This window comes from Dermacentor variabilis, chromosome 6, assembly GCF_050947875.1.
Source record: "Dermacentor variabilis isolate Ectoservices chromosome 6, ASM5094787v1, whole genome shotgun sequence".
NCBI classification, from domain to species: Eukaryota; Metazoa; Arthropoda; class Arachnida; order Ixodida; family Ixodidae; genus Dermacentor; species Dermacentor variabilis.
In genome coordinates, this window is record NC_134573.1 from 43,945,339 (window position 1) to 43,969,604 (window position 24,266).

The following is a 24,266-nucleotide window of genomic DNA, read 5'->3' on the forward strand; positions in this document are numbered from 1 at the left end:
CACTGTGCTGTGAAAAACAATTGCAATGTGAAGACCGCCAACGTGGAGGCTAACGTTGCTTCATCATGGTATGGAGGCTATGTATGCGTCATTCAGCTGTTTTCGGCCGCCCACATATAGCTTTCGAATAATGAGCTCCGTTCTAGAAGTCAACTTTTTAAGTTACTTTCCTAGCTTCTAAGTCGCTAAAAATGTCCCCACTTGTTTATTCAAGCCGCCAAAGAAGTCGCCGGTCGCTAAACAGAAAAGTTCATCGCTAAACAGACAAGAAAGTCGCTAAATCTAGGGACAAAATAGCTTAAATGGCAACACCAATTATAGACCGTCAAATTATAAAAAAAAAAACAAAGCGGATTTTGTGTTTTTATAGATGGTTAGGTTAGACAACCCCAACAAACACGGGATCGAGCGAGTAGCGGAGAGGTCCGATGACGGGCCTCCTCAGCAATGCACGAGTTCAAGGCGCAGTCGCGCAGACGGCTCGCACCGCGCAGAACCGCACTCGGCTCAGTGCGACCGGCCGAGCGCCATCTGCAAGGTCGAAAAGGCAACGCGTGCTGACAGAGCACAGAATGCGTTGTAAAAAAGCACACTTGCGATGGGGCTATTCTGAAAGACAACTTGGCCTCTGTGGGTGTTTTTTTGGGTTTTCCAGTGTGCAGCTGATAGCAACCGCTTTCGAAGGAGGTATGGCGGTAAATGGCATACCCCCGCCACACACACTTATGACGGTGGGGGAGGCAGGTGCCCCCCCCCCGTATATACGCCTATGGACGCACGACGCAGCATTCAAATGCCCAGTAGTTCAGTTGTTGTTGTTGATGATCTGTGGCTACACCCGTTTTATCGCGCTTGCATCCTAGCGGGAAAAAAACACAAATAAACCATATATACACTAGCACAGCACTTCCCGATTTGCGTCACTTTCCACCATTGTTGTCATCATCATCATCAGCCTGGTTAAGCCCACTGCAGGGCAAAGGCCTCTCCCATACTTCTCCAACAACCCCGGTCATGTACTAATTGTGGCCATGTTGTCCCTGCAAACGTCTTAATTTCATCCGCCCACCTAACTTTCTGCCGCCCCCTGCTACGCCTCCCTTCCCTTGGAATCCAGTCCGTAACCCTTAATGACCATCGGTTATCTTCCCTCCTCATTACATGTCCTGCCCATGCCCATTTCTTTTTCTTGATTTCAACTAAGATGTCGTTTACCCGCGTTTGTTGCCTCACCCAATCTGCTCTTTTCTTATCCCTTAACGTTACACCCATCATTCTTCTTTCCATAGCTCGTTGCGTCGTCCTCAATTTCAGCAGAACCCTTTTCGTAAGCCTCCAGGTTTCTGCCCCATATGTGAGTACTGGTAACACACAGCTGTTATACACTTTCCTTTTGAGGGATAGTGGTAACCTGCTGTTCATGATTTGAGAATGCCTGCCAAACGCACCCCAGCCCATTCTTATTCTTCTGTTGTAGTCAGTCCTTTATGCGTGGGCGTAGGACGCGAGCAGTTGTGCAGCGTGCGCTGCCCGTCGCCAATGCAAGTGCCAACTGTATGCTGGTGTCCTCTTGTAGGGATTGTGACAGCTGCCTTCAGCGGAGGGAGAAAGGTTCGATTGTTTCGGCGTGTTGTGCACATGTTCTACTGGGCTCCACCTGGACGTCTGGGTATAGCGTGCCGTAAAGCACGTTGGTTCGTAAGTCATTTGAATAGTTTAGAATAAAGCCTGTGGCAGAATGCTATAGGCCAGCTTTGTTGTGAAATATTAAAATATCCTGGGAACCTACGGGCTCTGCGGTAAGTCTACTGGAATTTCACCAGAGTGTCCCAGTGACTCTGTAGTGTGTCTCACCGCGAGTCATTCATGACAATTAATTTTATTCGCGAGACGGAGCTTTTTTTCCTTTTGTCCCTTTTCAGTTGCGGGAGGGGGGGGGGGTGCAAAGTGTGGCACGACGCCTACATGTCCAGAAATCCTGGCTCCGTTGACATCGCAAAACGAGGGGCGTATTCAGGGTGGGTCACGTTCAGCGATACTAGCGCCTTCGTGTCACTTAGTGCTGCACCAGCCAATGAGGCCATCCGGTTTTGGTCAACCAGCCAATAAGCGCGTACTGAAAGCGATATCACCGAAAGCTACCGTCCGAGAATACGTCCCCTGCGCTCTTATTCAACAGATATGCTTTCTCTCTCTTTTAGGGAAGGACAACGTTTTTTGTAAGTTGCTTGTAGAAGCAACGTTAGCTATATAGAAACTCTGTCGCGTAGTTTTCTAGCTTCACTGGAAAAGCTTGAGTCCTTGGCAGAAAGACCAGCAGGAATGCCGACAGCTGGTGGCTTCTCCCGTGTGCACTTGCGCGAAACAGCTGTGATTGAATTTCATATTGACCGCAAATAAAGACGGGGACAGCGGAAGAGCTGTCCGCTGTCCCCGTATTTATTTGCGGTCAATATGATATGCAGTAAACGCCAACCAGGCCAAACTGAAGTTCTTCTGAAGCTGTGATTGAAGTCACTGAATGATGCTGAAGGCAGGGGGTTCCCCGAAAAAATGGCATACACCCACCCCCTGGGGAAGGGGGGGGGGGGGAGGGGCCGCACATATCGTTTCTTCTGCTTAAAGGGACACTAAAGGTTACCAGAAACTCAAGTTAAAGTGGTAGAGAAATGTTCTAGAACGTCTAAGGCGTCAATGTAATCGCGAACAGCGCTTTAGTAACCGAGAAATTGAGGTAAATGCATGACACGATTTGAGACCCCCCAGCGACATTCCGGTACTAGCCCGATGACGAAAGGACTCCTCATAATTTGTGTTACTAATACTCAACTACTCGTACTAAAAATATCATTTCATTCGATTATAAGACGGAAAAAATGCTACTTGTCTACGTCTATTCGATTCTAGGAAAAAATAACATTTTGACGTTCATCATCATCATCATCATCATCATCAGCCTGGTTACGCCCACTGCAGGGCAAAGGCCTCTCCCATACTTCTCCAACAACCCCGGTCATGTACTAATTGTGGCCATGCCGTCCCTGCAAACTTCTTAATCTCATCCGCCCACCTAACTTTCTGCCGCCCCCTGCTACGCTTCCCTTCCCTTGGGATCCAGTCCGTAACCCTTAATGACCATCGGTTATCTTCCCTCCTCATTACATGTCCTGCCCATGCCCATTTCTTTTTCTTGATTTCAACTAAGATGTCATTAACTCGCGTTTGTTCCCTCACCCAATCTGCTTTTTTTTATCCCTTAACGTTACACCCATCATTCTTCTTTCCATAGCTCGTTGCGTCGTCCTCAATTTAAGCACAACCCTTGTCGTAAGCCTCGAGGTTTCTGCCCCGTAGGTAAGTACTGGTAAGACACAGCTATTATATACTTTTCTCTTGAGGGATAACGGCAACCTGCTGTTCATGATTTGGGAATGCCTGCCAAACGCACTCCAGCCAATTCTTATTCTTCTGATTATTTCCGTCTCATGATCCGGATCCGCCGTCACTACCTGCCCTAAGTAGATGTATTCCCTTACGACTTCCAGTGCCTCGCTGCCTATTGTAAATTGCTGTTCTCTCCCGAGACTGTTAAGCATTACTTTAGTTTTCTGCATATTAATTTTTAGACCCACTCTTCTGCTTTGCCTCTCCAGGTCAGTGAGCATGCATTGCAATTGGTCCCCTGAGTTACTAAGCAAGGCAATATCATCAGCGAATCGCAAGTTACTAAGGTATTCTCCATTAACTTTTATCCCCAATTCTTCCCAATCCAGGTCTCTGAATACCTCCTGTAAACACGCTGTGAATAGCATTGGAGATATCGTATCTCCCTGCCTGACGCCTTTCTTTATTGAGATTTTGTTGCTTGCTTTATGGAGGACTACGGTGGCTGTGGAGCCGCTATAGATATCTTCCAGTATTTTTACATATGGCTCATCTACACCCTGATTCCGTAATGCCTCCATGACTGCTGAGGTTTCGACAGAATCAAACGCTTTCTCGTAATCAATGAAAGCTATATATAAGGGTTGGTTATATTCTGCACATTTCTCTATCACTTGATTGATAGTGTGAATATGGTCTATTGTTGAGTAGCCTTTACGGAATCCTGCCTGGTCCTTTGGTTGACAGACGTCTAAGGTGTTCCTGATTCTATTTGCAATTACCTTAGTAAATACTTTGTAGGCAACGGACAGTAAGCTGATCGGTCTATAATTTTTCAAGTCTTTGGCGTCCCCTTTCTTATGGATTAGGATTATGTTAGCGTTCTTCCAAGATTCCGGTACGCTCGAGGTCATGAGGCATTGCGTATACAGGGTGGCCAGTTTCTCTAGAACAATCTGTCCACCATCCTTCAACAAATCTGCTGTTACCTGATCCTCCCCAGCTGCCTTCCCCCTTTGCATATCTCCTAAGGCTTTCTTTACTTCTTCCGGCGTTACCTTCGGGATTTCGAATTCCTCTAGACTATTTTCTCTTCCATTATCGCCGTGGGTGCCACTGGTACTGTATAAATCTCTATAGAACTCCTCAGCCACTTGAACTATCTCATCCATATTAGTAATGATATTGCCGGCTTTGTCTCTTAACGCATACATCTGATTCTTGCCAATTCCTAGTTTCTTCTTCACTGTTTTTTGGCTACCTCCGCTCCTGAGAGCATGTTCAATTCTATCCATATTATACTTCCTTATGTCAGCTGTCTTACGCTTGTTGATTAACTTCGAAAGTTCTGCCAGTTCTATTCTAGCTGTAGGGTTAGATGCTTTCATACATTGGCGTTTCTTGATCAGATCTTTCGTCTCCTGCGATAGTTTGCTGGTATCCTGCCTAACGGAGTTACCACCGACTTCCATTGCACACTCCTTAATGATGCCCACAAGATTGTCGTTCATTGCTTCAACACTAAGGTCCTCTTCCTGAGTTAAAGCTGAATACCTGTTCTGTAGCTTGATCTGGAATTCCTCTATTTTCCCTCTTACCGCTAACTCATTGATCGGCTTATTTTGACGTTACCCTTCAGTAATATGGGTGTTCGAAAGGTTTCATTTTCGCTTCACTCTGCGCCGCGCACGCTTTGGAGTTTCAGTAGTTTCGTTATCGCGTCGTGCTGTGAGGGTTCTGCTCGCGAAACTTTCATTTGGAACAAGCAGCGAGAATGCCACGTCCATGTGATGTCGTGGGAAGCCCTCGTTGCTTTCCCGCTCCGGAGAGCCGGTGTCGAGGCCGCCGTCGTAGTACGCAACGACGCCGGCAGTGCGAGCCCTCAGAAGCAGGTCGCGCTCGTCGGTGCTCAAATCGCTGAAGTTGAGCCCACCATCGCGAGCCAAACAGTCGGTGTCAGGGTCCATTGCGACGAGCGTCGAAGTTAGCGTCATAGAATGAAGTACCAGCTTATGGGCGTCTTGCGCTGGAGTTTGAGGTATAGTAGCGGCGCCTGGTGGCTGTGCGGGAAACGACATCTGGGTCGTGCCAGCTTGGGTCGTATTGAGCCCTGGCTGTGGCGAAGCACGTTTCTAGGCCGAGTTTTGCGTCGATTCGCACATTTTTATGCCCTGTTGCGAGTGCGCAAAGGCTCGTCGCTTCTCATAGACCACGCCGACCTCGCTGCGAGCTCCCTGCAGCCTATAGTTTAACGAAAACGGACTCCGTGTGCCGTGGGACGTAACGTGGGACGTAATTCGCATCTCCTTCCGCTAGCCACCATACTCCCGCTTTCGCTCTGCTCTCGACTCTGTCTTGGCTCTGTTTCTGGCCGCGCGTTCGCGTTTTGTGCAGAAAAGCCGTAGCGCCGTCTGCGGGCGCCGTTCTACTCACCGATGGCGCAACGTCACTATGAGACCATGATGTCAGTACTCCTCGATCGGAGGGCGGGCGATTTGAACTGCGCTAGAGGTACGCGGACGCTTCAGAACGCATTTTCTCTTAAAATAAGTCTCTCCTTGGCACGAAACAAGCGTTTCGAGGTTTCTGTGATGGTATTTCAACAGTCCACGTTGACTTAATAGTAACCTTTAGTGTCCCTTTAACAGCTGTAACCTAAACAAGCAAACACAACGTATACGCGTACGTCGCAGGAGAAGTAAAAGTCAGCAGACTTCGGTGATTCAACGAAAGCAGTTGTTTCCCCAAGTACTCTAGCTTTGGAAAAACACCTCCACATTCTGAACAAACTCCCCAAACTGCATGACGGCATGACAACCCATGGCGTGGCCTAAAAGAACGTACGAGACAAACTCTGTTTCGAGGTCTTATGCAATGTCGCCAGCGGTGTAGTCATATATTGTTCGGAGGGAGGAGGGATGGTGTCACCTTCTTCACCGGGTGCAGCAAGGTTGAGGGGGGGAGGCCGAGATGGGCAGCAGCCTTCCCCCTCCCCCTGGCTACCACTGACCGTCGCTGTAGTAGAGGGCCGTACACTCTCAAAGAAAAATTAATAACTTGGGGCGTATCTTTTTTCCCTAATAATAGTCGTCTCCTGCATTGCCTGCGCTTCCCATCTTGGACACCCTGTGCTCACTACTTCCCTGTGAAACAACCATGTCAAGCATGCCGTTCGTGGCCTAGAATTTTACCAGGCGCGTCGTGCTACTAGAAAGAAGCGGCAACTAAGACAGATGACGATTGTCATTTGGGGATCTAAGTCTCAAGTGGTGCAAGCTTACTATTTTTTTTTATATATAAATCGTATCGGTATTGCACACTGATTAAGCGATGCATGGAACCGAAAAGACGTGATTACTTAGGATCATTTTGGCGAGAATGCGAGGTCCAGTCGGAGGCGATAGTTTCCCCTGGAATGACGTACGTAGAGAGGGCGGAACGGTTCTCGCGCGGTCTGCTTGAGCGGCGCGCGGTGAACGCGAGAGAAAGCGAATTTAATAATAGAGCGACGACCCCTCCCTCCCCTTCCTCCTCTTTCCGAGCCAAATGGAGGGGCCAACATCGCTGACCCACCGCGGTGGCTCAGTGGCTATGGTGTTGCGCGGCTAAGTATGAGGTCGCAGGATCAAATCCCTGCCGAGACTTTAGAATTGCTAGGCGGCATAGCAGGGCGTGTCATTTCAGGAGTCGCCCGACATTTGCGCGCAGGCGCGAGTACTCCACTTTAGAACAGAAAGCGGCCGGCTCCAGTTGCCGTCTTGCATTAATGGCTAGCAAATTTGTCGAAAACCCACTGTGTTACGCTTGGGCGAGGCTTCAAAAACATCACGATTGCTGACCAAGCCTTCTTGCAGCTCTTGCTGGTGGTGGCAGCGCGTGCCTCACGACTTCACGTACCGTTAACTCTGGGTCGATATACGAGACCAACGATCGCAAAGACGCTGACGCCAACGATTAGCCAACTATTCAGCACAGCGTGTCGCTGTGACTATCTTTTCATAACAGGCCCACAACGACGCAACCTGCGGAGGCGAGTTGTAGCGCGAAGGGCTTGCTTGTCGACGGCACCGAGAAAATCAGCGTGCCTACCACGGTCACTCGACCGAAGCCCACGCAATCGGCAGTCGAACCGATGACGCGATAGCCGCTTGTATGCATAATTATTCGCGCTCAAAATGTCGAAACATGGCTTCGACGTTGAAATGCAGAAGCTTCAGTCTTCTAAACCTGTGCACGTGAAGTTTGAGCCAGTGTTGAACCTGTTTAGCGAAAGTTGGGTTAGGCCTGGCCCCGTCGAGTTCATGCACCCGGTAGACCTGAACTTTAATATAAGTTGCTACGACGAAAGAGACTGCTGTTGTAGTTCAGTAGTGGCCCAATAGTGATTTGTTACTACTCTTCACACGGCGCGTACACAATAAGCGCCGAGCGGTGACACAACGCAGTGCTAACATTTGTCCGTCACCGCTCCCGAAGGCTGCCGGTCGCGTCCGCTATGCGTATGGGTGGATCTGTACTTCTTGTCAGGCTGACACATTTCTTGATTCCACAGAGGCACTCTTTACCTCTGCGCGAAACAGGAAACAAAAGAGACAGTGCATTCGGCACAGCAGCATAAACGGTCAGTTACCAATGGTGTCATCGGTGGCATCAGCGCTTTCGCGAGCTATACAGGACCTATAAATGAGCGCTTATGCCGAGCATAGTTCTCTCTAATAATACTTTATGGCACACGCAATTTGTAAGCACGATGAAGTTAAAGAAAACCGAGAATCAGGAATAACCGCCCGTAATCAGTGGCGTAGCCAGCAATTTCGTTCGGGCACCGGGGGGGGGGGGGGGGGGGGGGGGGGGGGGGAGGGCTAACGTTTGAAGTCGGCCTCCTCCTTATAGAATTTGTCGAGAGATCAAATACATGAATAATAAGTGCAATGCCATTGCCAAAGATGCTGCAAGCAAATTTTTGAACGCTACGCACTGTCAAGACAAGTAAAATATGTATTTTTAAATAAAAGAATGTACTCGTATGTCATAAAAGTTATTGTGCCCGAAATAACTGACATCAATGCTTCCATGTTTTTTTGTTTATTTAATAAGTAAAGAAAATATCACACGAACATTAGAACTATATCAGTTCGATACCAGTAAAGCAGTGCATGCCGCTGATATGAAAAATGTAAAGGCCGTGAAATGAACGAGTTGAGGACAAATATTTCATAAAACTTTTTCATTGAAGAACTTTGTATACATTTTTGTACACATGCAACGGCCAGGACAAAAATCTCAATGATGCTGTCCTTTGTTACGATGTATTGCAGAGCAGCAGCTAGCTGTACGTCACCGGTCGTGTATTGTGAGTAATTCCACCGAAATTATAGTCGCAACAAAGAGCACATATAAAAAGCAGGAGTTGTGCAAAATATACGAGGGTGAGTCAAATGAAAGTGACACAATGCGAACATGTGACAAACGGGGTACTTTATTTAAATGTAGTCTCCACGAGCATTTAGATGTTTGTCCCGCTGACTAACGTGTCGCGTGGTTCCCGTCTCATAAAACTCCGCGGGTTCTGCAAGTCTGTAACTCTTTCACGTCATCGCACGACGCGAATCTGGTTCCTTTGAGCCGTTTTTCCAATAGCCCCAAATTGTGGAAGTCGCGAGACGGCAGGTCTGGGCTGTATGGTGGACGTAGCAACGTTTCCCACTTGAGCTTCGCCCGTTTTGTGTTAACCACATTAGCGACGTGGGGACGGGCATTATCGTGGAGCAAGATGACCCCATTCGTCAATTTCCCATGTAGTTTGTTCTTGATTGCGACACCCAGCCGATACGTCGTTTCACAATATCGGAAACAGAATTCAAATGTCTCCATTGTAAGCTTTGCCATCGTGTTTCAGGCTCTTAATAGTGGCACCATGATTCGTCCCCGGTGATAATTGCAGACAAGAAGTCGTCACCCTCATTGTGATCCCGGATCAGATGAATCAAGGTAGCACCGAACCTCTCCGTCTTCTGGCAGCGGCTCAAAATCTTGGACATCCATTGCGTACACAAGAGCCGATTACCGAGATGTTCATGAATTATGGTAAGAACCGAACCGTGACTGATGTTCCCACGCTTCGCCAGTTCATCGATGCTTACATCCGTTCTTGTCTAATCAGTTAATGAGCCTTAGCAATTGTGTTGGGGGTGATTGCACGGTGGCTTTGGCCCGGTCTTGGATCGTCTTTGCAACATTCACGTCCTTCTTTGAACCGTTTGCTCCAACGCTTCACAGTGGCCAATGAAATACCATGTTCAGTGTACACGACAGCCATACGGCGATTAATTTCTTTTTGGGAAAACACCTTCAGCTGTCAAAAACCTCAGGACACTACGCTGTTCAAATTTTGGAGCGTCCATTATGTCACGCAACCAAGTTCAACCCTGTGTATGAGAGCATTAAAGAACATTTATCCTCCCACCTACACGTCACTTTTGTAAATGAGAGATGCCTGTGTGCTACGCGCATGCCTCGCAGATAATGAACCGAACCATTATTGCACGGGGGGGGTTGGCTCACTTTCATTTGACTCGCCCTCGTTCATTAGAATTGCAGAGAGACAGGTTCATAAAGGGCAAAAGAGTGTCACTGGAAACAAAGTTCACTGCACGTATACACAAAACCTCGCAACAAGATATTCAAATATACGTATAAGTCTCCAATAAATATACATATCTAAGAAAAAGACGCTGTTTATAATGCGTAGAACAAGGCAAATAAATATGTTGGGCAATTACAGATTCACAAAGCACAAAATCCAAAGGCCCGCCCGCCCCTCCTTTCACTCCCCCCCCCCCCCCGATGTATCACGGGCGACGGAAGGGGACGCGCTTTCTTCCCGCTTCTCTCCCTTGCGCACACAAGACCGAGCCACCATCGTCGGCTCACCCATGCCATCCCCCTCCCCCAACGCTTTCACTCGCATATGCAACATGCGGCGCGCGTTCACGATGTTATCGTCCTTGGAATTAACACGGAACACGAGGGCGACGGCAGGAATGCGACTGCGTGGAATGTCCATATAATTGTTACCACAATAATATAATAAGAGTACCCGGTAACTGAAGAGTCCCATGGGCCCGTTACTTTCCGCAAAAAAAGAAGTAACGAAATCGAAATTTTACCAAGCGGCAATTCGCAGCGCCGCAAAAATGTCTTTTTTTCTTTTGCGGGACCGGAGCACCGAAATGAAATATATATATATATATATGTATATATATATATATATATATATATATATATATATATATATATATATATATATATATATATATATATATATATATATATATATATATATATATATAGCGCAAAGGAAAGCATGTTGGCCACAATCGAATGCCTACTTTAGACACCTAATGTGGCCACCGAAGGAATACTGAGGAAAACGTGAGACGCTTTGCCTACAGAGGATCACACGGATACTGCTCGGTATCCTAAACCGGCGAGACAAGACTTTCCGAAGAAGTTGCACTCAAGCGAACGCGTTGCAATCAGTCGAGTCCCCACAGTAATGGCAGCGACCGAACATTGTTCCTCTTACTCGTCTGCTAGCCAGAAAGTGTCCAAAACTGTGCCAGGCGAAAATCCACTCGGGCCAGACAAAAGCGAACGCACACCGAAGTACGCCGCGCGGTGGTCGGGGCAACACGAGAAAAACACGCGCGCCTTGGCTGGCTCTGGCAGCCCGCGGGTAGCGAGAACAAGAAAATGGAAGAGGTTCCATATGCCCTCGCGACTAAAGTCAAAGTAGAAAAATAAATAAGAGCGTAGGTACTTTTGACATGGATGCTCTGGCGCAGGTGAAAAAAATGTTGATATTATTTTCTGTGAGATCACGGCACAAATGAACCACCACAACGTTTCATCTCATTGGACCTCGCTGCGTGCTTTGTCAACTTATCTGATAGTGTGTTGATTTGGCTTGTCTCGTCGTATGGTCCCACGTACGACTTCAGCAAAGTTAATGCACCTTTGGACTCAAATGTTTATAAGAACATTAAACCCACAAAGTTCCAGTATTGAAAATCTAAAGCATGACTTCGGAAATGTCAATGCACATTTCGCATTAAATGTTTATGACAACTTTACACCCATAAAGTTTCTGAATTGAAGTCCATGCGCTTGGTAGATTCCGCAGCCTATGCGAGATGCCGCGACGAGCCCGCTCGCATTCAATTCCCAGGTAGCACAATAGAGATACGTAACGTTTTCGTAGCGTTTATCCAAGACGATAAAAACGGGTTAAAGAAGACACGAATGAGAGAACTTCGGCGGGAAAACGTCGGATATCTCTGCTAATGTCCGGCTTAATTACTTTCTTGAGACGATCTAGAACAGGTCTGCAAGACTTATTCGAAAAGCTGGTCTAGAAATAGGATTGGGAAAGACACAAGTAATCCCTTTGCCAAAACTATTCGTAACCAATTTCTAAACGTTTTTAGGACGTTATCAAAAAGCTGGTCTAGAAGCGGTCTTGAAAGGTTTACGATCATCTGAAGCTAATTTTCGCGGGTGACGGGCGCGATCAGACATCGTTGTTCAAAACACGCGTTTAGTTTCGCCTCACGCGACTGGCCTATGCCGCGCAGACGTCGTCAGCCGCACCCGTTGGCACGGCCTAGGCCAATCGCGTGAGGTGAAACTGATCGGGCGTTTCGAACAACGATCTCCAATCGCGCCCCAGATGAGTAGAAGCGTCGGTGTTGACTGTAAGAACCATGGCGCAGTGCCAAGCACTGTTCCCCGCATGGCCGGCGCATCGTCTACCAAGTCGCACAAAAATGAGCCTGTTAGGAATAATAAATCCTTAATACCGCCTTTAGTAAGCTACGATGCTTACAACCACAATGGGAACGACCTCCTGCAAAGAACAAATGGCCACGTCTTGGCAGGTGGCCAGACCAAGCCCTTCATGCCAAGAGTGCATGAAATGAGAACATTGTGACAAAGAAAGAACACTTTATTAAAATGTAATGCTTATGCAAGGTTCGAACAAACTGTGAGAAATGCAAATAGAAATAAAAGTACATCAACAATGACAAAAGTCGCAGAAAGGATTCGTAATGAACTCGAAAGTGAACATTCACTAGCACATAAACAAAATTCCAAGTACACATACAAAAATGAACAGAAAAACCTGGAGTGTACTAAAGTGTCTAATTTATCATAGTAAAGTGCGCGTGCTATTAGATGGACTAGAGTTACGCAGAAGTGACATCGGAGCGAATGGAAGAAGTAGACTGAAAAATGCAAGAGTATGAATTGGATGGTAACTGCCTCCAAGCAATGTTACCAGTCATCTAGAAGCTTGAAAAGAGCACAAAAAGAAATACCACCGCATACCATCATAAAACAATCCTGTGACAGAAATAAAAAAAATGGGAACAATGCAAAATTGGAAATATTGCCTTTAGGATATATCAAAGAAGGTAATGGCGAGAAAAATAACCATACAACAAAAAAGCAATAAAGTGAAATTAGTACAGAATACTTAAACGGGGGATTCGGTGTAACAAGTGAACACTGCTGTAGTACAGCGAACGATGAGACAGTAATGCTGCATCTTGCCACTCCAGAACGTGAGAAATGAATATGCAAGCCTCATATTAGAAACTTACATAAACATGGAAATAAAATGGAATGCACTGGAAGCTGCATTTGTGTAACAAAGGAAGCAATGGTCATAATAAATAGTAAGTGTTTTATCTAAAAAGCCCTTTACAAGAGGCAAAGTTGTACCTCTCTGGCAAAAATAAAGTTGCAACGAATAATTTGCAAACCAGCAAATACATTAATTAGCACACTGACATGTCACACTTTGCGCACATCTCCAGTCTCCTAAAGTAAAAAAAAGCACTCTGAATGAGAAAAACGTTTAACACATGTAGCCCAGAGCAAATTCTTTGCCAGTTCACTCACACTTTCACATCCAAAAACATTTGCCACAAAGTCCAGGCACAGTTCCACTGATGTTTACCAATTCACCCCCACTTTCACGTCCAAAAATATTTGGCACACAGTCCAGGCAGAGTTTCATAGATAAACAGCTTGAGAGCAGCCTACTGATTATTGTGCAGTCCCGCTGCTGGAAATAGAACTGCCGCACATGCTGGTAGTGGTTTCAATCTAGACACAATTGCTGCCCTGGACAGGTATGTTCAGATATCTGCACTGGTGCTCCATTTTGTCGAAGTAGACACATTGATGCACTACGCTGGTAATTGAAATGTTTTGAATGCACAAGTATTGGCTTCACCAGAGAGACTTGCCCACATACCACCACTGGCATATATATGCACTTGCTCTTCGCTCAGTAGCATTGAACTTAAAGTGTTCCCTATGTGGGAGCCATGTGTAAAACCGGTGTCACACGACGACTCTCGATCGCGATCAAGCCCGATCCGGATCGAAATTATCGATGCGACTGGCTCACTCTCGTAGCTTGCGCAGAGGAGCCATCACGACCGAGAAATTCGATTTGTAACGGACTGGATAGCGGCTAAAAGAGCCCCGTGTGAAACCGGTATCAAATAATGCAAAGACGTACGCTAGGAAAATATGTTGCACAAGGACAAAGAACTGCGACATGCCCTGTTGTGCGAAGCGCGCGAACAGAACACACACACACATATATATATATATATATATATATATATATATATATATATATATATATATATATATATATATATATATATATATAAACTGCGAGAGCGCTTCGCGAACTCCATGCGCACACATGGCACCCGCACGAACTCGGCAGGCCGCCGTAAAGCGCGAAGGGCGCACAGCGTACATTCCGACACATGTCCCAAACTGCAAACAATCGTACTACCTAAAGCATACAAGTTATTTCATACCAAGGGCATACTCGACTCACGTATGCAGTATGCACAAGCGAGTTATGCAGCGTACATGCTGTATCCATTCGCCAAATAGTAAAATTGATAACAAGCACAAAGCTACAAGGGACTCAATACATTACTACCATTTGAGGCGTCAAATAAAATAGAATTTGGCCGTTTCATATATTGGACAGAATATATGGACACATGTGGTACCCGGTAATACCGTGAAATACCCATCACGTGGGTAAAGGGGCCGAAAACACAATCGAGAACCTGAAGCGCAAACGATAAAAACACGGTATGGTGCACGCAAAATTCTGTCAGTGCGCTGTAGCGCGAGGGAAGAAAATAGGGCGAGCACTTGACCTCACCTTTTGGGATACCGCACTAGTAGTGAATCATTAAAAAAAAGCCTGTTTGAACCAGTTCCCTTGTCTGCAACACTCTTGCTAAACGGGAGACTAAAATACCATGATGATGGCTCTATTGCGGAGATCGGCAAGGTGCGCACAGACAGAAATTTTGCCGCCTTTCTTCGCATTCTGCAAAATGCTTTCTTGTTAGGATCACGCATAGCGGCCGACCCCGACGCTAGGGACACACAGGCACGATTTCGCCCCTCTAACTTTCGTCCTTATACTGCCCTTAACGCCTTAATTACAGCGTCAGTGAAAAGGCGCCTCACATAACATGACAATGAACTTGAAGAGCTGATTAGTGCCCTCCACTCCGCGCCCTCCAATTGAAAACACTACTGATTTCCAAATTAAACTACACAAACAGATCGCACAACCCAAACTAATCACAGAACGTCGTTTTCTTGACGGCAAAACCCTGCAACACTTACATGACAAAGGGCAGCGGCAGCACATTCAGAACAGCCGCTATCATACCACAGCGCAATGCAAGTGCGATAATGTTATTATGCCCGGCTCAAACAGATCGCACAACCCAAACTAATCACAGAATGTCGTTTTCTTGACAGCAAAGCACTGCAACACTTACATGACAAAGGGCAGCGGCAGCACATTCAGAACAGTCGCAAACAGACCATAGTGCCATGCGAGTGCGATAACGTAACTATGCCCGGCTTCACGAATAACGTGGCCGCCTTGATCACATAACAATTGAAAACACTACTGATTTCCAAATTAAAACCACACAAACATATCGCACAACCCAAACTGATCACAGAATATCGTTTTCTTGACAGCAAAACACTGCAACACTTACATAGCAAAGGGCAGCGGCAGCACGTTCAGAACAGCCGCAAACACACCACAGCGCAATGCGAGTGCGGTGACGCGACGACGCCATGACGACGCGACTATGCCCCGGCTTGCCCAGCTGCCCGGCATCACGAATCACGTGGCCACCTTGGTCACATGATTTGACGACGGTATCGCCACCTTGCGCAAGGTTGGATCGCGTTGATGGGTTGTTGAATATTGTAGAAGCCGCTAAAGAGGCTGACGCGCCGTGGCGTGGCGGTGGCGTTTTGAGTCGTTTGCAAAACGTATTCACCCCTCGTTTTTAAGCTGTCTGGCTTCCAACGTTATCAAAACGTATTCACCCCTAGTTTTTAAGCTATCTTGTTTGGAACGTCTTTGATGCGTCGATTTTGGTCAAAAATCCGTTTCAGACGTTGAATCCCTTAATACGACGTTTTCAAGACTTTGTGTGCTACCTGGGAAAACGCCCTTGAAACGTCGTGCTTGGCTGGGGCTCCTTGCGTTATGTGATTCCTGGTGCATGGGCGTTGCCGCGAAATCCAGCCCGAGTTCTATAATTCAATAAAACTCGGGCTGGATTTCGCGAGTTCGCAATGCTCGCGCTGAAATGTCTTTTCGAGCGTGAAAAGACATTCTAGACAAAGTCCAGAATGATGTCCGGCTGCGGGGGTTGTTTTGGTTGGCGGTGCATGACTGCACGAAAAAAATTCGGGGGGAGGGGCTTACTTCAGCCCCCCCCCCCCCCCGCTGGCTACGCCCCTGCCCGTAATACGTGTGCCTGGATCACCGTTGCCGTTGTTTTAGTTCCTCGGCCGCTCATGTTGACTCGTGTCAGGGTGGAACAACGCAACTCATACGCGCAGATGTACACATTTTCCTACGTTTTGACATTATTTCGTATCGTGACGCGCCCTTTCCAAAATATTTGAAGCTAAACGACGATATGCGGCTGTAGATGCCGACAAATGCACCGCTTCGGCAAATACGACGTGGAAGGCTGCGCTCGAAGACTTCTTGAATATACAAATTGGGTAAAGAATGTGTAAAAGGAGTACAAAAAGCGAAGTGCAAGAGCAGACATCAGCGACAACAAATTACAAGGCAGCCGCGTCGGCAGACGGAACTCAGCGCGCGCTTATGGGCAGCACTGTTAGCAGCACAGCGCACTCAGACCTGCTCATCCAGTAGTCGGTGAGTGCTACAAGACTTACAGGAACCACATGATGCCCCGGAGAAGCCATTAAGAATTATTTGAGGTCCACGAAACACACAACCGACGCACACTCAACATAGGCACAGATACACAAATTAACCGGCGAAAGGCCCGGCCCCCTTCCAAGATGTTTCCAGCGGCGTGCGGCAGAGGGCAGCACACGAACATAAAAAAGGCGGTCGCATCCTTGCCACGGCGGCCGCATTTCAATGGGGGTAAAACCCAAAAAATTCACCGACGATTACGATACTCCTTAATGCGAAATTTGAGCGCCGCTCTATGCGTGTTTTAATTTTGCAATATATTGGCTGGCGCGAGCAATCTTTCTCGTGCTGCATGTTCCAAATGGAGCGATGTGTGGTGTGTCTGCCTCGCTAATCGGGAGATCGCGAGAGGCAGCGCGTGGGTGACGCGTGAGTGCGATTCACAGCAGCCGCCGCAGACGGACCTCCGCTCACTCAGTGCTTTGTTTTCATAGAGACGACGCGCGCTACGCTGGCGCCATATCGTAGCCACGGTTTCCGCATAGCCCGTCTTGCGAGGCACTACATTTCTCACGCTTTCGTTCCACCAACCACTAGAGCGGCCCTTCGTCGTGGGGAACAAGCGCCGCCAGTGTTAGCAGCGACAACACCCAAGGAAGCGTCATCGTCAATCAAGCCTTACTCGTAGCCTCGCCATCGCCCGTTGCAGGAGCAGGGATCCCCGTTGCACACGCCGATACCGCGGACTGACAGTCACCGACCGACCTCAGCAATCGATGTCGTGGACGAGCGCAACCCTCCCCACCTCACAGTGCCTTGCCCTGCCTCACTACCCCCCCCCCCCCCCTTTCGGCAGCGCAGATGAGAACGTAGCTGTAGATGCGTAGGCCGTCTCCCCACTCCGCTTTTCGCCTCATGGTTTCCGCTGCACCCTCCTCCTGCGCTATCGCCTTTCTTTCGTCGCCCTCTGCGCTCCGCGTTCGCTTTCATTTTCTGCGGCACTTGCCGCTTAGTTACGCCGTCGGACATCCCCGACGCTCGCTACATGAACGGGCGCCTAAGAGCTGCGCTCTAAAACGCCCGTGTACTATTAGATTTAGGTGCTCGATAAAGAATCCCAGGTGATCAACAGTAAACCGGAGTCCCCCCCCCCCCCCCCCCCCCCACCCCAGCGTGCCTCATATTCATATAATAGTTCTGCCACGCAAAACTTCATAACGACGCGTATAACTCCATAATTCATACATATACGAAGCTACTGCATATTCAAGTTTGAAACATCGTCGGCTGCCTTTTAACATGCGGACAAACTCGCCTCGAGGCAATTATGAAATTTCTTTTTTCTTTCTGCGCAGGCCTTTCCCGCAGTCAACATCAGAAAGAAAAAGAAGCACCTAGAGAGAGAGCAGTTTTCTCCGTTATGACCTTCAACTCGCCCTGATTTTTGAAAGGAGCTGATGGTGACTGCCGCTCACGGGTCGAAGAAATTCATTCACGTCATTGGTGTACCCGTCGGATACATGATGTAATACGGGGCAAACTGTCAACCAGAGTGTAACGATGGATTATACCATCGTGAGAGGAACACACCGATTCGTGCGCTCGCAGGAAAGGAATCGTCAAGCTAGCATGGCGTGCGGGATCGCTCTCGCGAAAGCTATATTTGTGAACTACAAGAGGAAGAAACGAGTTCGCAACGAACTCCACGCAGGAACGATTCGCGTGTGGCAGCTGAAAAGAACGTAAACGGGAGGTTTCTTATTTCGCCCGCGCTGCAGTATGTGATCGACGCATCGGACGACGTTCGTGTGCGCTCAGCACTTTGCGCGCTGGGAGGGCGCAGATGAAAAAGAAAGAAAAAGAGCGACGCGGGAAGAAAGTGCGCGCAGTCAGCAACGAGGAAGTGCCTTCTCGGGGCGGACGTGAGACTATCGGAGCGGACGCGTGTCGGCATTTGCGCGAGCTGCTGCTTTTGATATACGCCGTCGCACCCCCACGCGTTCGGTGGCGTCGCCGCGGACTCGAGCGGGCGAAAATGTGCGCCGACTAAAGAAAGCGACCTCTCCTTTTATCTCCGGGCGAGGGGATAAAATCGTGCAAATCCGCCGCTCGGGCGAACGCTCGCCGCAGCAGCGGAGTGTCTCCCCCCTTGGCGAGTCACGTGTCGGCCTCAGGAATGCGAGGCACGCGGGAGGCGGAGCGTGCGTCAATCAAGCGCGTCACGTGACCGCACTGGAATGTCAACAATGTGGAAGGTGGGAGGAGCTTGTACGCCACTCAAACTCCGTCGGCTCCCGGGCGCCTGTTTCATGGATTCCCAAGGAAACTGTTTCTGAAAACGACGACGAATGCGGTGACAACATGTCGCGATGTTTTCGGCCGACGGCCGTGCAGTGTTGCTGTGCTTGAAGTGCTCGCGCGGCGGGGCCGGCCGACCGACGCTCTCGCAGGATACCGTGCCAGCAGCTCTCGGTCCTACGTGTAAATGATCTGCGCCGTGGTCCTTCGGAGACCATGTTTGGAAGTGCAGTGCCGCGCATCGTTGTGACTAGTGCACATTGTGGTGACGGTCGCTGCTCTGGATTACACGTGTCCCGGTAACCACGTAGGTAGGTGTTCGCGTTTTCACGCTCCTGCGCGCTGCCACCGCTGGCGAACGCGCTTTCTTGAAGCCGTCCCGAGCGGCGAGGGCTAGCCAACATGGCGACTGCCGAGGCAGCAAATTGGGGTTGCTTGCCTCTACGCGCGTACGGCCAGGGCATGCTGGGGACAGCTCTGGGAATGCACGGCTCACGTCGGCACGCTCGATGACCAAGGTGCCGAGCGACGCCGTGCGATCCGATCTCTGCCCGTAAGCGCGAGCACGAACGACGCGGTGGTGGTGCGTGCCGCGGTCTGCTTCGAGATATCACATTACTGCAGCGCGCTTTTTGCGCGCTGCGATGCTGAATCGAGGCGTTAAACGTTTCCGCAAACCCCGGTTTTTGTAAGTGTGGTGTTGTTTCGAGCTGGCATGCCGCGTTTCCTTCGACTCGAACGCGGCCCCAGGGCACTCGCTGCCGACCGGCAGAAAGTTTATTCATGCTAAGCCTAACGACGACTCGGTTTCGCTCGGGACGCGCTCGATTCGGCCGCTTCGGGGCTCGTGGCATGCCGCGGATTGTTGGTTTCTTGACACCGTGTCTTCGCCGCAGTTGCGATTGCAGCGTGCCACGACCCAGATCACCATGTACCGAGTGTGCGGTGTACGCAAGAAGCAGACGCCAGGAAAAACGCAGACGAAACAAAAAGAAGTCGCGTCCTCGCAACAGAGCGCTTGGCTTGACCGCCGCCGAGTGGCTTTTTCCGTGTTGCGCCGCATTCGCGGAAGCTATTTCACGCGGCGTGCCGATGCGAGCGTCTCATCGAACGAGCTCAACGACAGTTAGCGCCCGCACCCGGATCATCGATACTCGCGCCCGGTGTGCGAACTGTCAACAGCAGGCTGGCCTGAGCACGCGCACTGGCTCCACTGTCCGTGAGTCACGCAGTTGGCTCGGTCGGTTGACGCGCCTTGCTTTGTTTGTGCGCGCTTTCCGTAATTTTTCTTTTCTCATTTTATCGTCAGTTTTTACTGTTGCAAGCAGCAGCAGCGAGTCTCTCGCATGAGAGGGTTGTTTACATCGCGGTCGGCTGTTGGTCGCGCACCGTCAAAATTGAAGCTGGCGTCGCCAGCCTTTCAATCACCTCGTCGAGAATGATCGCGTGCACTTCGAGTGAGCGGCAGCGTGTGCTAAAGGGGTGTGCTTCAAAGCGATGGTGCGTCGCGGGGCCCCCGGAAAAGAAGCAATCACGCTCGGCCTGGAACGACATCGCATATCAATGGTTGGCTCTCTCGGGGGCCAGGGAATGCGGGAAAACAGCGAACTACGCGGTCGTTCTCACCTTTCGTTCTGTCGGCGCGTGTCAGCGACTCATCAACGGAGTGTCGGTGATACAGCCGCTGTATTTGCCCTCGGTATGCGCCACGATTGAACAAACCGTACGGTTGTCTCTTGGCTTTGTAAGCTTTGCTACTTGAGCTCGACATTTCAGCATTCGTCGGAGTTACATGTGCCCAAAATTTGTTAACGGTGATTGAACGTAAGCGGCGCTTGTCACAGTAAAGGATGTGTACTCGCAAACGACGTGATCGAGCTCTCCTAGTAAACTGGGGCGGAATAGGAAGCTTGTACTGGTGTACTAGACGCGTCATAAAATGGGAGAGTCGGTGGATCTGTGTTTGTTATGCAGCACGTAACATTTGTTCAACGGGTTGGGACATATGTGGCTCTCACTGGTGAATCGTAATGCTTTGCATCAAAAAATAGCGCATTCTGTATTCCCTGCACGCAGTAGTACTCTGAGAAAGCAGGTATAGCTTGATTGTTCACTGGTACGGAGAAAATGCTGCTAGCTGTTCTTGTGCAATTACATAAGTTTTTTTTTTTTCAACTCCTGTCATTTGAGCTTGCGAAGTACTTTGCAGATTCCTGATTGAATGTGCACTGTAGGACCATTAGATTATACAGTAACAGTACTCTTGACTGAATATGCCTTCATACTAGATGAAAATAGGCAGAGCAGACAACATGCATAGTGCTGCGTGTCGTCTGCTTGCCTGCGTTCCCGAGCCGTATGATTAATCCCATTCATGCCTTGTTTAAGGTGTGTCCATCTGCACATTTATGGTAAAAACAGCGAAGGATGAGCTATGCTCGTCAATGGTACTTTGTATTTTCTAGCCATGCCATAGATGAGCCTACTTTTGTCTCGGTGCTGGGTGGCAGTTATCACATATACAGTGATAAACACTCAACAGCATGTACAGTCGCACACACACATAGATACATTGTAAAGGCATTTACAAAGTTTCGTTAAGGCTCGTGGCCTGCAAGAACGTCAGTGAACAGAATGTCAGGTTAACATCTCCAGCATACCATTAAAGCTCGTTTCTCTCTCTCTCTCAGTGCTTAGTTGTGCTTTTGGTAGATGGCAGCACAAAATCCATGGGATAGTGCAAACGGAAGCAGATTTATTCTTTCCGCAGTTCTTGAAAATGGTGTGGCCATTTTTGATCAGAATAATAACATGGCACGGAAGGGGTGAACTATCAAAGTCATGTTACTAACATCATTCATACAATCCTTGCTGGCTTTTTGTTCCTTTGCTTTAGCTTGGAAGTTTTAACATTGAGTCTGCAGCCACTTATCACATCTTGTGATTGCATGATTTTTTGTTTGTACTTTCTTATTGAGTGCCTGCAGCATTATGGTGCAGTAAAGACTGGATGTCTTTGCAGGCAGGCAGAATTGCCTGGTTACATGATTGGTGCTGACAAATCAGTTCCTGCATGAATCTGCAATGTGGAGAAATTTTCTTGAGAGGAAAAATTGTCGCCCAGGCTTTGATGGACTTCTGAGGAACTGATTTGCCATATTCTGTGTTCCTGCGCTTTGAGTTGATTAAAACGTCGTCACCCAGCAATTTGCTGGCCACCTGTTTAACTTGGATGGTAGAGTGGCCATATCAGAATGGCGTTGGCCCCGGATTGAATCCTTGGAGCAAGATGAATTGTTCAATAGAAACTCATACGAGGTTTAATTTGTAGCCTTATAGCTGCTCTTGGGTGTATGTCAAATTTTCCTTTTCATGCTTATTGCTGTAAGGCGTGACAAGTAGCATCATCAGTGAGTTGTACATTAGTGCTGTAGACAAATGGTATGCAATGCACAGAGGGCCACCTAGTGATGTTCTGCTGCTTAGCATATCATCACAGGTTCGATTTCCGGTGGTGGGAGTCATGTTCTGATTAGGCAGGTATGCATGAAACTCCAGCATATCAGGCACACGGTATCAGGCAAGAACCATAAGTGGTCCTAATTAATCTGAAGCTCTCCCCAACATGTCCCTTGCTTGAGATGCGAAACCTCACAAGTTTAAATGGCAGTGCTTCAGTTTGGCTGGCAAAATATGAATTCTCTTTATGGAAAGTAGTAGTATATTCCTCGTGGGGGAAAGTAAATTACTGTTTTGCATAAAGGTACTAGGAAGAGGAATGTTAAGTTGTATTGCTAAGTTACACTTCTAGAGTTACAAAAAAAAAAAAAGCTAGTCCAGAACTTAGCACGGCTAGTTCTCTCTGACACCATCTCGACAGCTGCTCATGCGTACGTCATGGGTGACCTTGCACACAATCATTTATCAAAGTGACGCTTCTATACCTCGTACAAGCTTGCGATTTCGTGCATATTGAGGCACACTTGCTCAACACACCTCAAGTTACTAGTGAAATCTGCCTGTAATGCTAAAAGAAATACGTTGAAGAATACGGAATTGCACCTCTATGTTCCATGACAGCAGCCCAATACTCTGAGGATTAGGCCACAATCGCACGCATGCTTCGTTCATGCCAAAGTCCCACTTACAAAACAGCTGGCATGCGCTTCATATCCCAGTTTCTTGCATTCTTGGCTCATGACTGCTAGTGCTTTGAGATGCTGCATTTGACTGTACTGCCTTTGGGAGGGGCCCATATTTTTCTTCAAATGGATACCTACAAAGTGTGTAAGGCCAGCGTATGATGCTGTAGCATTAAAAAGGTTGGTTTTATTGAGGGGCGAGTCTTTGTACAAAAAAGAAAGGAGCAAGAATAAAAACCAGGTGGCTGTACTACCTTGAAGTCCTTGCGCCAGCTCTTTGTGACATGTATTTTGGCAGCATCTTCAGATTATTTAAATGACTATTGATTGAGACAAATATTGCAGAACATTCTAAAGGAACTATAGACTTGTCCTGGCAAGTTTGAAGCCAGTGGTTTCCTTTCTTCCTGCACTGAAACAAAAAGTTCCATAACAAGGATTCATAAAGATCAGAGTTACCATAGAGCAAATGGCAGTGAGTGAGCTGCTAACTTGCATGTATACAGAAATGGCTGTTATTTGAAGAGCTTTCACATGTTCCGTTGCACATTGCTGCACTGTATTTGCATAAATTGGAATGTAAACGAGTAAAAAATGACTAGGGTGCTTCTTTGAATTTTTAGGTTCTGCTGCGTTTGAGACTATGCTGTGCTTAGAAACTGGTTGCAGGATGATGGCAAGCCGCACTCCCATGTAAATATGTTTAACAGACGGTGTGATCTGTTTATTTTAAGGCAATTGCTTTGTTTGGTTCTTCCCGCAACTTTGCAGTTTGTGTCTTATGATCCGGTATTGGTTTTCGGACTGGGGCGTCACTCAGAGGTCTCTTGCCTAAGGCGCCGGGGTGCCTAAAACACGGTAGCTGGCCTGTGCTATACCAGGGCATTGTACTGAAGTGGCTAAGCGGAGCCCTGCCATCGTCAGTCTCTTATCGCCGAGAGTTTCCCACGTTTGACCACGAAATTTGCTTCACATCTCTCGTCGTACTGTTGCACGTTTCGACAAGGTCAAGCATGTTGCATCTTATGATTCAGCATGTTTTAATGCTAAATAAAGGTTCCACTTTCTCTCTAAGATCAACCATACTGGCTGAGGGATATGCTTGTCACTCAAGCCCC

General features: G+C 48.1%; 1 protein-coding gene across 4 annotated transcripts in view; it reads left to right on the forward strand.

Moving 5' to 3' along the window:
• The first annotated feature begins 1,742 nt into the window (after window positions 1–1,742).
• Window positions 1,743–24,266, forward strand: part of wts (serine/threonine-protein kinase warts) — a 142,437-nt gene continuing 119,913 nt past the window's right edge. For 2 of the 4 annotated variants that reach the window (XM_075695005.1, XM_075695010.1), the window contains exon 1: window positions 18,933–19,317. The gene's annotated coding sequence lies outside the window, so the exon portion shown is untranslated. Of the gene's footprint in view, window positions 1,800–18,932; window positions 19,318–19,373; window positions 20,706–24,266 lie in introns of those variants that run through there. The other 2 variants (XM_075695008.1, XM_075695006.1) reach the window with 2 other exon arrangements.